Source organism: Anolis sagrei, chromosome X (assembly GCF_037176765.1).
Source record: "Anolis sagrei isolate rAnoSag1 chromosome X, rAnoSag1.mat, whole genome shotgun sequence".
NCBI classification, from domain to species: Eukaryota; Metazoa; Chordata; class Lepidosauria; order Squamata; family Dactyloidae; genus Anolis; species Anolis sagrei.
The window spans coordinates 35,472,862-35,489,282 of record NC_090034.1 but is presented as its reverse complement, the minus strand read 5'-3'; the positions used below and the strand labels follow the sequence as shown (position 1 = coordinate 35,489,282).

General features: G+C 40.3%; 1 protein-coding gene across 14 annotated transcripts in view; it reads left to right on the top strand.

The window, feature by feature from the left end:
• Positions 1-16,421, top strand: part of ARVCF (ARVCF delta catenin family member) — a 537,576-nt gene that overhangs the window by 27,175 nt on the left and 493,980 nt on the right. For 2 of the 14 annotated variants that reach the window (XM_067473177.1, XM_060785845.2), the window contains one exon: positions 9,799-9,849. The exons of 10 other annotated variants lie outside the window; for them this stretch is intronic. The gene's annotated coding sequence lies outside the window, so the exon portion shown is untranslated. Of the gene's footprint in view, positions 1-9,798; positions 9,864-16,421 lie in introns of all 14 variants that reach the window. 2 more of the 14 variants (XM_060785848.2, XM_060785843.2) reach the window with 1 other exon arrangement.

The following is a 16,421-nucleotide window of genomic DNA, read 5'->3' as shown; positions in this document are numbered from 1 at the left end:
GGAGGGTAATTCATGAAGAGACACAAAAGATTTTAAAAAGAACATTTATAAGAAAACCGGAGTATTATTTGTTAGGTTTTACAGATTTGGATCTACAACTGACGGAACAAGAGGATAAACTTTTTACATATATGACGACTGCCGCTAGAATTGTTTTTGCTAGAGAATGGAAGAAAGACTCAGTACCACCCATACAGGAATGGGTGGAAAAAATCAGAGAAATAAAGGACATGGATGAATTGACTTTTTTGTTGAAGAAAAATACAGGTATGATACTAAGAAGAACGAATTGGGATAATCTCCATGAATATCTGGACAATTTGGGAAAATAAGAAACAAGAGAGACAATTTCTTTTTGAACTTATTTTATATTTTTGAATAATAAGAAGATATGATCCAAGAAAATGGAATGGAAGTCAGGTTTTTTTTCTTTTTTGTGTGTGTTTTTTGTGTATTTTTGTAGATTTTTTTTAAATTTTTTCCCTTTTTATTTTTTTTTATTTTTTTTAGGGGTTGTTTGGGATTTTAGTATACTTTTTTTGTTTCTTCTTTTTTCTCCTTTTTTTCTTTATTTCCTCACTTTCCTATACTTTATTGTTCTCACTCTTTCGTTGTAATCTATATAAAAATTAATAAAATTCTAATTAAAAAAAAAAGAAGTTCCCAAATTTTTTTTAAAAAGTAATGGATAAAAAGGTAAGGGAAATAAATTTAGATAAGATAGGGGATTGGGTGAAGGTGGAAATGAAGAGGGAAATGATGTTGGAAGAGTTTAAAGAAATAAAATTGTCATGGTTTCATTGTATACAATTAGAACAATGGTTAATAAACTGGAAAAAAAATAGAAATGGAAGCCAACCCAATCAATTCGAACAAATAATACAGAAGGGAAGGGTTGTAGAAGAACATGAAAACTTGAGAGGTATAATTAGCAAAATTTATAAGATACTAATTGAAATGAAGGATGAAAAAATAAAAAAGTGTACCCTCAAGGAGATTTGGGAAGAGGATTTAGGGATGAAAATAAGTGAAACAGTGGCAACAGTTATGAGGACAAAGACATTTAAAAAATCTATCGATACGAGTTAAAGAAAATTATTACAAGTTAATATGGAAGTGGTACTTGACACTGGTAAGAATAGCATATATGAATAAAAATAACTCAATAAATTGTTGGATAGGGTGTCAAGAACCAGGAACATATATACACATGTGGTGGCAATGTAAATACGTAAATAATTTTTGGGAGAAAGTATTTAGAGAAATAGAAGTTATAATGAATATGAAAATAGACAAAAGTCCTAGTATAGCCTTACTATCATTATATAACAATAAGCAATTGAAAAAGGAGGATAAAGAAGCGATAACAAACTTATTAACTATAGCAAGACTGCTCATAGCAAGGAATTGGAAAAAAGAAATGAATATACAAATAGAGGAGTGGTATAAGGAAGCATGGAAAATAGGAATAAATGATAAATTGACATGTATATTAAAGGTTAAAAAAGGTATATGGAAACAAAGTGATTTTGATGCTGTATGGGGAAGATTTGTGGTAAATGGATTAAAAAATAAGGAAGGAAAATTACTGTCACAAGAAGAAATGAAATTTTGGACAGATGAAATGTAAGAATGGTGGCTTGAGACGGGTGGAGGGGAGCACTGTGGTGATAAAAATGAAAAAAAGAGAAAAGTGGGGGAAATGTCAAAGCAAAATAATAAAACAACATGTTAAAGAGGCTGATGTACAAAATGCAATAGTATGTAATAAATGTGATAAATCAATAAAAATTATTTAAAAAAAAGGAAAGCAATAACAACCATCCTCTAAATAAAGTTAGTTTTGCCTTAGAGTCACCATAAGTCAGAAGGTACTTGAAGGCATACAATAACAACAGATATCATTGGGAACTGGGAAATGTAAGCCTTATACTGTCAAACTGAGTTAATGTACATTAGGTCTTTGCTAGCAGACCTTCTGTTCGCTCTAAGCTGGTGAAAACGTGTTCTCCACCACATTTCATCTCCAGTGGATACATGGTTCAATTAATGTTGTTTGCATACTGTAGCCATAGCTGTGTTTCCTGTTGCAAACAAGTTGCCTTTCCAGACAAATGTCTCCTTTCAGAGAATGTGACATCATAGTATGGTAGCACAATCACATTTTTATGCTATATTTCCCTATCCTACTTGACACACACTGCCAGGATGGACTTTTATTTATTTTTTAACTCAACCAGCCCTTGGCATGTCCCATTTTTGTAGCAGTTTAGCAGGCTTCACACACATGACCCAAATCACAGCCAGTGTATCAATGACTCTTGTTCCTTTTCATGACATGGAGCCCCATGTGACTGGTGTCTTCACAAAATCATTTTGTTGCCTTGCAATGGCAGTACCCTCAGGATGGATGCCAGGGTTTCTCCTAGGCTTCATTACGTCAATGATAAACATCCACCAGGGCTGATGATCAACCCAACAATGGTAATGTTCTTCCACATTTTGAATTTGGTAGGGTTCCTCTCATTTTACATCATGCTTTGAGGACCGCCTAAAAGGTTTCTAGACATCTTTCATTGTTTGCAACCTTTTTTTGTTCTGGTTGTTTCTCATTTGTTGCTGTTCTGTGAAGAATTGTCCTTGATACCTTCACCTCCATTCCTGCCACTCATGACAGCAGTGTTTCTACTTGGTCCATCCTCAATTGGGTAAAATCAGGTAAACATGTCGCCCTCTCACTTCTGCTTCTTGGATGAACACGCATTTCCAGATGATGCTTTTCAGCTATGCTTTTACTTGACAGATGATCTGAGGGAACACAGTCTGTAGCTCTAACCAGCTTTTAGCAGTGATCATTCTGAATCACTCTGGAGAAGCTGTTGCAGAGCTTTCTTGAATACACTACAACCCCCCTAATCTAAGAAAAGGTACATATGGCTACAATTCCATACATATTCACCTAGAATCAAGTAAGGCACATTTCTGTATAAGCTGATACATTTCTGTGTACTGGATGTCCCCCAGAGAGAGAAACCCCAATTATTGTTCTTCATCAAAGATGCATTCTTGTCCCTGGATTTGGTAGATTGTTGTTTGTCATCAAGTCAACTTCAACTTATGGTGACCTTGTGAATGAGGGACCTATAACATATCTGGACATCAACAGCCCTGCTCAGGTCTTGTAAATTTAGGGCAGGCATGGCTTCCTTGACTGAAATATTCCAGTTGCAGGGCACTGTCCTACTGCCTTCCACTTTGCCAAGGACTATCTTTTCTTCCAGTGAGTCAAGATTTCTCACAGTACGTCCACAATACAGATTCATAATATTTCAGGCATTATGTGTGGTTCAAGCCACCCTGTGCCACAGGTTTATTTTTGAGGAAGATTCTTATTCTCATGTAGGATAAGCTTCTAAATACAGTAGACTCTCAGTAAACCAGAGCTCAAGCAACCAGAAGAAATACTATTTTAAATAAAAAGCTGTTTCTATAATAAAGTAAAACTGTAAAATTGTGTTATATTGAGCTGCATTTGTCTTTATTTACTTTTAATAATTACTGTATTTCAATCCATTGTTACCATTAGGTGATCCCTCATTGTTTGAGCATGATGGTCTTCCAAGTGTAATGTCTTGGCGGTGGATACGTAGGTGACTGTGGAGCCATATTCTTGATCTGCATGTTCTTCCACAGTGAAGACATTGGTTTCCAGTTGGAAGGTGATCCTGGTCAGGGCTGGTTTGACGCACCTTCCTCTTGGCATGTTTCTCCATGTTGCTCTCCATTTGCCCCTCTTTGAATTCTGCAGCACTGCTAGTCACAGCTGACCTCCAGTTAGAGCACTTGAGGGCCAGCACTTCCCAGTTCTCAGTGTTTTTAAGGTTAGCTTTAAGCTCATCTTTAAATGTCTTTTCCTGTCCACCAACATTCCATTTTCTGTTCTTGAGCTGGGAGTAGAGTACCTGCTTTGAGAGACTGTGGTCGGGCATTCAGAACACGTGGCCAGTCCAGCGGAGTTGATGGCATAGGAGCATTGCTTCAATGCTGGTGGTCTTTGCTTCTTGCAGCATACTGACATATGTCCACCTGTCTTCCCAAGAGATTTGCAGGATTTTTCAGAGGCAACGCTGATGGAATCGTTCCAGGAGTTGAGTGTGACATCTGTAGACAGTCTACCTTTTGCAGGTGTATAACAAGACTGGGAGGACAATACCTTTATTTCAATATTAATATGGTGTGTTATATTATGGATATGGTATAGGTTAAGGCTATTTTAATAGTAACTTTCAAGCATCTAGGGCAGTGATTCTCAACCTGTGGGTGTCCAGATGGTTTGGCCTTCAACTCCCAGAAATCCTAACAACTGGTGAACTGCCTGGGATTTCTGGGAGTTGTAGGGCAAAACACCTGGGGACCCACAGGTTGAGAACCACTGATCTAGGGAGAATTCAAGATTGGTGTGCTCGAAGGCGCATTTGTCCTTTTAGCAGTTATAGTATCCATAGAACTCTTCTGCAGCATCACATTTCAAAGGAGTTGATTTTCTTCTTATCCACTTTTTCACTGTCCAGCTTTCACAAGCATACAGAGAAAAGGGAAATACAATGGCATGGAGAACCCTAACTTTAATTTCCAATGATATGTCATCTCACTTCAAGATCCTGTCTAGTTCTTTCATAGCTGCCATTCTTATGCAATAGCCAAACATTTGAAAAATAATTTCTCAACTGCTGCCATTGTAGAAACAGGAATAAGGTTTGGTTGGAAAGGGATCACAATCACCTGGTATGTAGAAGTCTGTTGGCTTCTACATGGAGTAGATAGGTTTGAGTGCTTCTTTAGGGTCCTTCCATACAGCCATATAACCCAGAATATCAAGGCAGAAAATCCCACAATATCTGTTTTGAACTGGGTTATCAGAGTCCACACTGCCATATATTTCAGTTCAAAGCAGATAATGTAGGATTTTATTCAGTTGTGTGGATCACCTAGTCAAAAGGAAACTTTCTCCAGTAACGTGGAACAAGCATGTCTGCATTGATGGGTTGGAAATGCATCACTGGAGCCAAGGACTCAGATAAAGTGATTGGTAGTTGATATTTGAATAGCTGTCTAGTCATAATTTGTTTTATGTTTATGTGCATTGTTGGGTTAGTATTACGAACACTGTATGCTACAAATAAAATGCCGTGGGAAGCTCTTCTTTAAACAAACAAACAATCACCAACCTATGTAATCCCTCTGAGGGCCTTCCCTTTGCTGATGTCAAATTAGTTCTGCAACCTCAGTAACAGATGTGAAATGAACTGAGGCTAAATTGAACAGCCATAAGGAAAAACAATGTGGGGTTTTTTGGTTGTTGTTGTTGTTGTTTTTTTTTTTTGCATTGCTGTGACCAGTTTTTCAAAATGAAAGATTACTTCCTTGGGAGTGGAGAAGCAGTTGACCATAAATTACTTGTAATCAACTGATGAAGAAACTCAAAAGATGATGGCATATATTCATATTAATAGAAGACCCATGACTATATATACATTTAAGGAACAATTATCCAGAACCCACTTCCTAATTTCCCATAGAGTTCAGAAGATTTAGGATTGCTTCCCCAAAGGACAGCCAAGCTCTCACCTGATGAAATGATGCTCAAAAACAGGAACCCCCACTGAAATCCAAGCATGCTACAACCCTCTTTAAACATAGTACTAAGGGCCATCATATAAGGTAAGATAAATTATTCTCCCCTTCATGATTTGATCAGCAGATAAAGGTGTTTCTCTTTTATATTTATTAATTAAAATATTTATATTCATCCTCTATTGTACAACTGTACTGCTAAAATGAATTTAAAACAATTTCGAATAATTTAAATAACCAGATATGTATTAAACAGTTGAAGAGTTCAAAGCAAGTTAAAACCACACACAAAGACATACAGGATGAAATCATTAGACCTCAAAAGTAGAATCAAAACCAGCAAGTTGTGCCAGCAGACCTCAGTACTTAGACAAATGTATATAAGGGAGTGACACAACTTAAAGCTGTTTACAGCTTTAAAGGTCATCATCAGCGCCTTGACTCTGGACTGAAAGTGAGTCGGCCGTGTGTTTCAATTCAGAAATGGTCATACTCTTTTGCAGCCCTCCAGTGTTGATGTGTTTCCACATTCACCTTCACACCTGACTTGACTCCCAAAGACTCCTCCCCTGCCATTTCCTGACCATGGATTGTTTTTCCCCCTTTAATTATACCCAGAGGTTTTTTTCCTCTGTTACCCGGTGCATCCTCCTTGATCCTCTTAGCTCTGATTAAAAGGGGGAGAGGCAGTCCTGTGTTGTCTGGACTTCAGAAAGGCAATGAGATTGTGTGAGCTGGAGGCACTCTTTCTGTAGCTCAGAGGGACACAAGCCACCAATCTTTCAGAAGTTCAGTAGTTGAAAGCTGCTAATGAACGGCTGTAGCTTCACTACCTCACTCCTCCTTAACTTTAGTTACACCTGATATCAAGGATTTGATAGACCCTCTTTATCACCTGGTATTAATTCAGTACTGATCATAAAACTCAACTGGACAGTTACTACAGACTCGTGGGGATGTTTCTGTCTCCCATGAAGGACATGCTGTGAGAACCACTTTGTTAGAGATATCAACAAAGCTGTTGGCAACTATGGGGATCTCTGCTTATATCCCACTGTTTCCTCTGCTAAATGTGGGGTTTACTTTTGAGTATCATAGTCATAAAATAGATTCATAGAGTTGGTAGAGACCCCAAGGGCCATCCGGTTTAACCCTTTTCTGCCACACAGGAACACGCAATCAAAGCAGCCCCAACAAATGACCATCCAGCCTATGCTTCAAAATCTCCAGAGAAGGAGGTTCCACCAGACTCCAAGGCAGCTCTTACCCTCAAGAAGTTATTCTTGGGGCCCTTCCACACAGCCATACAACCCAGAATATCCGGGCAGAAAATCCCACAATAATTGGTTTTAACTGGGTTATCTGAGTCCACATTGCCATATATTCCAGTTCAAAGCAGATAATGTGGGATTTTATTCAGCTGTGTGGAAGGGGCCTTAACCATCTCATCACTGCCACCAATTGTGGACTTTCCACCTGATATTCTACTTCTGGATACAACAATTGTGAGGATTTCTACTCAGGCAATCTCACCACTGTGGTCTAATGCAGGGATTCTTACCCTTAACCCACAAAATGGGAAAACTTGATGGTGTTTACTGCAAAAACTAGAAGGGCTTTCCCTGCCCCCTCCATCCCACTACATATATGGACTACTTCCTGACTCCCTTGTGGGACTCCCCCTCTGGCTTTCTCTCTAAATTACTTTAAGGTTCCTATGAGAATGTATGCTACTTTTATCCCCAACAGAATACCATCACAGACATCTTTTTCTTAGAAGCTCAGCTGTCCCATGGAAATCTCAAATGTTCCAGCAAACAGCATCCATTTTGCCACACCATCTCTCCCACTCCTAAGCACTACTTACCTCACACAATCCATCCATGTTCAACATCTACACAAATGACCAGCCACTGCCAGAAGGGACAGAGAGTTTCATCTATGCTGATGACCGTGCCATTACTGCTCAAGCAAGGAGTTTTGAGTTGGTAGAACAGAAGCTTTCCGAAGCTCTAGCTGCTTTTACTGCCTATTACAGGGAAAACCAGCTGATCCCCAACCCATCTAAAACACAGACATGTGCCTTTCATCTCAAGAACAGAGAAGCATCCCGAGCTCTGAAGATCACCTGGGAAGGAATCCCACTGGAGCATTGCAGCACACCCAAATACCTGGGAGTCACTCTGGACCGTGCTCTTACCTACAAGAAGCACTGCCTGAACATCAAGCAAAAAGTGGGTGCTAGAAACAATATCATACGAAAGCTGACTGGCACAACCTGGGGATCACAACCAGATACAGTGAAGACATCTGCCCTTGCGCTGTGCTACTCTGCGGCTGAGTATGCATGCCCAGTGTGGAACACATCTCACCACACTAAAACAGTGGATGTGGCTCTTAATGAGACATGCCGCATTATCACGGGGTGTCTGCGCCCTATACCACTGGAGAAATTGCACTGCCTAGCCAGTATTGCACCACCTGACATCCACCGGGAAGTAGCAGCCAATAGTGAAAGGACCAAGGCAGAGACATCTCCAGCTCATCCCTTGTTTGGGTATCAGCCAGCACGCCAACGACTTAAATCTAGACATAGTTTTCTAAGATCTACAGAGACACTCGCTGGAACACCTCAGCAAGCGAGAGTCCAAAAGTTGCAGGCCCAAACCCAGCACCTCAACCAATGGCTGATACCCAATGAGAGACTCCCTCCTGGGCACACAGAAGACTGGGCGACTTGGAAGGCACTGAACAGACTGCGCTCTGGCACCACGAGATGCAGAGCCAACCTTCAGAAATGGGGCTACAAAGTGGAATCCTCGGCATGCGAGTGTGGAGAAAAGCAAACCACTGACCACCTGCTGCAATGCAACCTGAGCCCTGCCACATGCACCATGGAGGACCTTCTTGCAGCAACACCAGAAGCACTCCAAGTGGCCAGATACTGGTCAAAGGACATTTAACCAACTACAAAACTCACAAGATGTGTATTTTTCTGTCTGTTTGCTTTGTTCTGTTAGAAATGTAATATATAATGGACTGGTTGCTCTGACACGACAAAAAACAAAACAAAAAACCCTCACACAATAAATCAAGTTGCATTTTTATACATAAACTCATGATACAGCAAGTCCAAACCACTTGTTGTACTCCACAAAACCTCTAGATCCACTTAAAAAAAATTGATGAATGATTGCCTCCAAATCTACTGAAAAATAAGCACTGCCCAACCCCTCATATTCACAGTTTTGATCATCTACATTCGATAAAATATGTTCCAATCTAAGCATTTTCTAGGTCCTCCAGTGCAACTCTGTGGTATTCTTGGGCCAGGAGTCTTTAATTTCAATAGGGTTTGATATTATATGTAGTTTTGCCATTCATGCAAAGTTCAAGAAGGTATCCCCAATGAATACAGGGGTTGTGCCATAAAACAAAACTAGAAGTGTCTCCTGGTGACTTCGGTTTTATTGAAAATGCATGAGCATGACCTGCAAGGTGGAAGTTAGGGGTAAAAAATGGTTCCAACTTTGGCATAGATGCACTCTCCTGCTATGAAGAGTCCTCTTGAAAGCCTGTTGTTCATTTGTTCTTTTTTCCTCCAGCATCAACCAATTTTACCATGCTTTTCCTGACTTGACACTTTCCTGCCAGCCTTTACAGCCGCCTTCTCTGGTGTCATCTTTGTTGTTCTCAAAAGTACAAGTTTAAACCTTAGCTATAAAAATGTATCCCTTTCTTGGACAATTTGTCAGGGGTGATTTGAATGCAATATTCCTGCTTCTTGGCAGGGGGTTGGACTGGATGGCCCATGAGGTCTCTTCCAACTCTTTGATTCTATGATTTGATTCTATGATTCTAATTTGCAAGTGGAATCCTTCCATGGTTTCCCTTGGGAAGAAAATAAGATGTGAGCTGCTTCAGCAGGGACTCGAAATGCTGATGATTTCCCAACTCCAAACAATTCCCTCTTTCAATAGAGTGATTCAGTTCCTGTCCATGAGAGAAGGATGCCTGTGTAATGTATGTTCTTCTCCTTGGGAGGCATTTGACATTTCCTTGCTTGTTAGTTTTGTCCTTCTTGGAGCAAATGTCACTTGAGACCCTTTAACAATGGGCAAAAAAATGAGTTGTATTTATTTTGGATTGCTCATGTCATTTCAGATGACATCAAGTGACTGACTTATGGGGAGCCAAAATGTCATGTTCATGGAGGTTTGCATCGCGAGGTTTGATTCTTCACTGTTTCATATGATTTGAATGCTATTCATGTAGGACATTAGTGAGCTTATTTGGGTAGCTTAAAAATGGTTACTACTACATTCTTTGCTTTTAAAAAATGTATACTATGAATGTTGTATCACACGGCAGTGAATTTCTGCTACGGTTCTGCAGAAGCGTTGCTAGTGAGAGTTCTGCAGGAGTTTTATTTGGCAAACTTGTATATAACAAAATGTTTTAGGGTGGACTTACCTCTTAGTGCAGTGGTTCTCAACCTGTGGGTCCCCAAATCTTTTGGCCCTTCAACTCCCAGAACTCCTGACAGCTGGTAAACTGGCTGGGATTTCTGGGCATTGTAGCCCAAAACAACTGGGGGCCCACAGGTTGAGAACCGGTGTCCTAGTGGGAGTGCACTTCCTCAAGGTTCCTGTTACCCAGGTATAATTTCTTCCAAGATACTACATCTGATCAATTTGACTAGAGTCCATGAAAGTTATGCCAGATAAAACCCCTTACTTGCAGTAGCACTGTAAAATAATAATATAACAATAACAATAAGAATCTTTATTTATATTCTGCTTTTTCTGTCCGGAAGGACGCAGAGCAGATTACAGTACATATATAAGGCAAACATTCAATGCCTTTTTACACAAAAAACAATGACATACAATACACAGATAAGGTAAAGGCCTTCCCCTTTTTCATTTCCAAAGTCTGGAGGCGATTCTCAACTCCGGCTGTAGGGAGTGCTATTGTTTCATTTTCCATGCTGAGAAGCCTGCTGTCCATAGACATCTCCATTTTTTTTGCTGGTATGTCTGCATATCTGTATGGGGTGCCTTTTTACCTTCCAGCCGAGGCCGTACCTGTTGATCTACTCGTATTGCATGCTTTCAAACTGCTAGGTAGGCAGAAGCTAGGGCTGATAGTTGGGAGCTCACCCCGACTTGCAGCTTTGAACTGCAGGTAGCGGTTTTAACTACTGTGCTACTGCGGCCCCTTTTAGACCCCCGTAAGAGCCTTTTAGGCCACAAAAACCAAATACACAGGTATAGATACATGTTGCTCAGCAGTACTATCTGCAAAAACGATCTTGGGATTAATGTTCATAAACCGAATAAGAGCAGGCAGCAGGATGCTGCAGCAAAAAACAAAACAAATAAAAAACCCCCACAAATGCCATTTTAGCCTGCATACATGGCTTGGAAGCGATCAGGAAGGTTCTGTCTGAGACCTGCTGCTACTTAGAGCAGATAACACTAGTCTGCACAAAACCTGACCTGATACTTTGAATCTTTAAAGTCCCAAGCAGGATAATAACCCATATCTCCAAATACTAACATAATAAAAGAAAATACAAGCAATACAAACTAAAGCCACATCTAGTCAAAAGTAGATGGATTGCACCACCCTAGCATTTCTCACCATTGGCAATCCTTTCTGGGGCTCCTGGAAGTTGCACTCCAATCACATCTTATGGGCTGCACTTTGTTCATCCCTGGACTGAAGTAACAAGGTCTCAAAGTCTTGGGAGAAAAAAAAGCTTAGTCTGCTGATCAAAGGACAGGAAAGTGTACACTTAGTGAGCTTTCTGAAGAAGAGTATGGCGCCCTGAGAAAGGCCACCACTAAAAAGGATGACATCTCTCCAAACTCTAGACTTAGGATTCACTCAGAAGATAGTCTTCATAGTTCATCAAGAAAGGGAAAAGCTGCACATCACAAGTTCTGAACTGGACTCAGCACATAGAAGATGGTTTTGAAAGACAGCAGATTACAGGAGTTGTCTAGAATACATCTCACCATGTTAAAACAGTGGATGTGGCTCTTAATGAGACATGCTGCATTATCACAGGATGTCTATGCCCAACACCACTGTAGAAATTATACTGTTTAGCCAGTCTTGCACCACCTCATATCTGTCGGGAAGTAGTAGCCAGCAATGAAAGGACCAAGGCATTGGCATCTCTAGCCCATCCTATTGCACCATCTCATATCTGTCGGGAAGTAGTAGTCAGCAATGAAAGGACCAAGGCATTGGCATCTCTAGCCCATCCTATTGCACCACCTCATATCTGTCGGGAAGTAGTAGTCAGCAATGAAAGGACCATGGCATTGGCATCTCTAGCCCATCCTATTGCACCACCTCATATCTGTCGGGAAGTAGTAGTCAGCAATGAAAGGACTAAGGCATTGGCATCTCTAACTCATCCTATGTTCAGAAACCAGCTAGCATGTCAACAACTTAAATCAAGAAACAGCTTCCTAAGATCTACAGAGATACTTGCAGGAACACTTCAGCAAGCAAGAGTCCAAAAGTGCCAGGCTAAAACCTGGAACCTCAACCAGTGGCTGAGGCCAGATGAGAGATTCCCTCCTGGGCACACAGAAGACTGGGTGACTTGGAAGACGCTGAACAGACTGTTCTCTGGCACCATGAGATGCAGAGCCAACCTTAAGAAATGGGGCTACAAAGTGGAGTCCATGACATGTGAGTGTGAAGAAGAGCAAACCACAGACCTGTCACATGCACAGTGGAGAACCTTCTTACAGCAACACCGGAGGCACCCCAAGTGTCCAGCTTCTGGTCAAAGGAAATTTAGTATAATGCCAAGATTTTAACTTTGTTTGTAGTTTTTTTAAATACATGGTAATTGTATTCTCAATTTGCTTCTGACACGATAAATCCCTGGAGTTTGTGAATGCAATGACAGTGAAAACAATGACAGTTCTGGAGGATTAAGAATGCACCTGGCTCATTTTGCACATCCCTGCCGTAAGGTATGGGGAGACACATCTGAGAAGTCATGCTCCATCAGATAGTAAGGTCACAAACAACACAGAGCTTTCTAGATCCAAATATGCACTTTGAAGTAGGCCCAGAAATCACAGGGAAGGTAGTGTAGAAAAGAGGGAACATATATCACTTTGTTCACAGTGCCTTCTAGTGCCAATTAAATTCTCACTGCCATGTATTTTCTTTGTTAGCTGAAGGCTCCACATCATGAGAATGTGGCATGAGTTTTCTATACTATTCCCAAACTAGGTGGTTTGTCATAATGTTACAAATTGAACTTCCTGAAAAGAGTATCAAAGAGATGGGAACTATATATATATCCTCCTTCCTCCCGTAGTTTTAAAACAGACAGTTAATACACTTTAGAACTTAGTTATTAAACATAGTGTCTAGGATTCACTTAGGATAACTGTGAGTTGCATTTTATATGCCTTGCTATGTTTTTAAGATTTGTTGTTGGTGTTTTAAATGGATAGAGCCTTTGTACCCCAGTGCGCCGGCCGAACCAGTTTTTAATAATATCTTGATGTACTGCCATTGTCGTTATTTTGCTTATTGTTTTGATTTGCTTTGCTATTGTTGTGTTATGTTCTCTATTGTATTGTGTTTTGAGGCTTCGGCCTGTGTAAGCCACATCGAGTCCTTCGGGAGATGCTAGCGGGGTACAAATAAAGTTAATAATAATAATAATAATAATAATAATAATAATAATAGAGCAGGGGTCCTCAAACATTTTGAAAAGAGGGCCAGGTCACAGTCCCCCCCAACTGTTGGAGGGCTGGATTATAATTTGAAAAAAGCATGAATGAATTCCTATGCACACTGCACATATCTTATTTGTAGTGCAAAAAAACCAACACTTTAAAATATTACAATGATTAAAATGAAGAACAATGGGAAGTGTGGACCTGATTAAAATGAAGAACAGTGGGAAGTGTGGACCTGCTTTTGGCCGATGATTCTTCTTGTTGTTGTGTGCTTTCAAGTCATTTCAGACATAGGTTGACCCTGAGTGAGGGCCGGGTAAATGACCTTGGAGGACCATATCCAGCCCCTGGGCGTTAGTTTGAGGACCCCTGGGATAGAGAATTGAGATGTTTTGAAAAACCCTTTTCAGCATGAAAAGGAGAAATGGAGGGAGAATAAATGTGGGAACATCTTTAATGCTAACTGGTTTTTATGAAGACAATCATGAAGAGTTGCCAACCTTAATACCATCTCAAGCTTTTGCATTTTTTTGTTTTGTTTTTGGACTATGTCCAAAAAACCAAGGTGGCTGGGAGTTTCATACTAGGAGAATTGTGACATATAAGTGTAATAAGATCCAGCCAGCTGCTTGTGATAGAGCAGCTAATTCCAGTTCTGGACACTGAATATAAGCCTGTGGTATTCTAGCTCCTGCTGGAAGTGTCTTAGGAGGAGAGAGGTTCAACTGCTGTTGGTCTCTGGGAGCTATCCAAGGTCCTGTTTCCATCTGTGCTCTGCTCCTTTGCTTCCTATGCTTGGTTTCCACTACCTTGATCAGACTTCACCTTGCTTCCTTCATAAGCTGCAAGCTTCACATATTTACAGAATAGGATGCAGCAAAACCTATATCTATGGGGAATATGTTCCAAACCCCCACTATGGGTAAATGAAACAGTGTATAATAGTGAAACTTATATTTTGACAATACTTGGGCAAGAAGCATGCCATACAATTGCAATGGAAGACCTAGAGAACACCACAAATATCCATTTGCTGGCCTTTCCAGATCCTCCAATGATCTTGTATGGGATGTCTGGGCTGGAGGAATGCTGTAGTATTGCACTGGAGGATCTAGACAGGGCCACACATTTTTCCAGGGGATATTTTTTGGACCCTTGGTAAGGGAAACCATGGATATTAAGTCTGTGGGTGAAGGGGGTCATACTATACTTTATTTGGTGATACTTTATATTTCTAGCTGCTTCGTGTCTGTTTATAGCCAGACATGGCAATGTAGTACAGTGGGCTCTTGGGATCCACTGGGATTTTGTTCCAGGACTACCACCACCCTGGTGAATACCAAAATACATGGATGCTCAAGTCCCATTATATACAATAGCAAAGTAAATAATTTTGTAATATTTTCAAGCCATGAATGGTTGAATTTATGGATATGGAAGGCCAGTTGTATGTGCTCCTTTGTCTGGGGAATGAGGCAATGGTATATTCCAGATGTTGCCAAAATGAGCCCTGCTGGGGTGGTTTTGACTCTAGCAGCTGGCCAATGCCTCTGAGTGCTGTGAAATTTATTGATCTGTACCTTGAGCCATTGCAATGGGACCTAGGGCACATCTACACTGATCTGTTAATGTGGATCGAAAGCATTTCAAAGATGCAGTGTTTAAATGATACACAGTGTGAACATGTGCAGGAACACAAATTAGTGGACTAAAACCAGGATAAGCAAGATTGAGGGATACTCCAAAATAGGGCCTGTAATGCACACCATTTCATGTAGGTGTAAATCACATTACTTGGTTAGTGTAGGCGTGTCCTTCAGGTTTTTAGAGTTGGTATATTCTCTTTAATCTTGGCTGGTACTATTTTGTTTGACAAATGGATCTGCCCAGGTAGTGGTCTTTCTCCCATTTCACATCAGCAAGGAAGAAGCTAGTCAGTGCATAAGTGTCAATGCATTACATAGCTGCCATGACAAATGGAGCCTGTGGCCACGTCACTGGGTTCAATGGTAATGGAAAGTGCTGCCCTTGTCAGCGTGCATTGCTGCAGTATGTGTAGCTGAAATTCCCCGCATTATGCTCTTGCTTGTGCGCTTTCCCAAAGACCTTTTACCCTGGGGTGTGGTTAGGGGAAGGAAAAAAGTGACATGGAAAACCTTTTGAATATTTTAAAACTCATTAAGCAAATTCGTGCGGCTGTTCAAAGAATGTAACTCATTACTCTGTAATAAATGCTGTGCTAGACATTTGTTAGTGCTTGTGATAGTCGATTAGATTAAGTGCTTTATTCTCATCATTAATGATGTTAAGTTATTTTAGTTGTATATATGGTGAGTTAAAATTACATCTCCCCTTTTATGCTACCGCTTGTAGTTTCTTATTTGTAGCACTCTGCTATCCCTTTGGGAGTTGACGTTTGGCAGACAAAGCTTGCGGTTATAAAATGCAAAAGACCATTGCTTGGGTTGTGTGTGTGTGTGTTTGTTTTGTTTTGCAGGGTTTCTTCTTAAGGAAATATGGAAAGCTAATTTTCATGTGATGTTTTGAAGTACTGGGGATTATTTAAAGGACTGTGTGTGTGTGAAATCCATTTTTGTTGTATTTTATAGAATAAGTTCCTATTCAAGGAGGAGAGCACATGCTTGGCATATATAGGGTCCCAGGCTTGAGCCCTGGAATTTCCAGGTATGATCCAGAAATCCTGAAAAGATTTTTCCAGTCAAAATAGATGGTACAGAGCCAGAAGCACCAATGGTTTGATTTAGTATATTTAGTTCCCATTTCCTTTACCATCTGAACCAAATGTATGCCTGCAACTAGAGTTTCTCACTTGAGGGCTTCTTAAAGTAGAGATAGGCAGAAAAGAGTTTGTATTCTGCCTTAAGGTAAATGGATATCATGCTCTACCAACTGTTGTCCACTTGCTATACTGGTGGGGCACAAAGAGTAAGGCAGTTTGGGGGAACTCGGCATCTTAGCAAGCTTAAAGTGAAACTTGAACACATTTTTAACCTATTATTATTATATATACCAAGTTTTCTCTTAAACTCAAAGCAGTGAACA